This window comes from Talpa europaea (assembly GCF_964194135.1).
Source record: "Talpa europaea genome assembly, chromosome: 1".
Taxonomy (NCBI): Eukaryota; Metazoa; Chordata; class Mammalia; order Eulipotyphla; family Talpidae; genus Talpa; species Talpa europaea.
Genome location: NC_140073.1, coordinates 46,773,973 through 46,775,024, shown reverse-complemented (window position 1 = coordinate 46,775,024; position 1,052 = coordinate 46,773,973).

Below are 1,052 nucleotides of genomic sequence, written 5' to 3'. Positions count from 1 at the left end.
CAATGTGCCCTTCAGTGAGGGCATGGTGACAGCATGGGCTAATTTACAGAGCCGCCAGAGCAATAACTCAGAAAGCAATACTGCCTTCTCACAACAAAACGAGGCAGCCCCAGAGTGTTTCATGGTGGTAAAAAGCTGCATTACAGCATGCTGAGATCCCGGAACCAATGAAAGAAGACAAGTTTACCAAAACGAGTCTTGACACAGAGTGCGTTTCTGGCAAATACATTATTATGCACTTATTCTACTCATGTCCTGGACAAACTATTTAGTTTCCTTATATGGATCTTCTCTTCAGCGCTCTCCTGTGTAATGAGAAACAAAGATAGAAAAGGAATAGAACTGTTCCTCTTGTTCCCCCACCCCCTCGGCTTTGCTTCAGGAGGTGGCTAGAGGCTCCTATCACTTGGGTGTCAGAGAACTATCAGCTTTTGAAATCATTTTTAAAAACTGAAATCATGTCTGCTGGAGAAATCTGAGTAGATGGGGGAAGACAAGGGGAATACTGCAATTGTCTCCGAGGACTGCCAGAATTAAGCACCCTTGTTTAAACCATGACATTTTTCTTTAATGCCATTAGAGCTCGAGCTGACTGCACCAGAACTGAGAGACAGAAGTGTGCACATGGGCAGAAATACTGTGGCGTACAAAACCAAAGACTGCCAGCTGTCATTCCTGAATTTAGAATTTACTCCTTAAAATTCTCCAACTGACCCTTAGTCTTCAAAGAAAATCAGGACCCCAAGTTCTTTTCTCATTATCTTCCTCCCTAGCCTCCAATTCTACACTCATTTCCTGGCCAAAGCGCGCTCCTGCCTGGAAAATCTCTCCCTTCTTGCTTGGTGAAATCTTACTCATCCCCAAGCTGGTCGGTTTCCTTTCCTCCAAGTTTTCCTCCTCTCTTCCCACCCTCCTTATTTGCTGCTATACTCAGATGATGTTAGAATTTCATTTTAGTGGCTTGTCTCTTTCACCAGACCCTCAGGACAACCTCTAGGATTCTACTGGATCCTCTAGCACCCAGGTCAGAGGTCTGACATGCAGTAGCTACA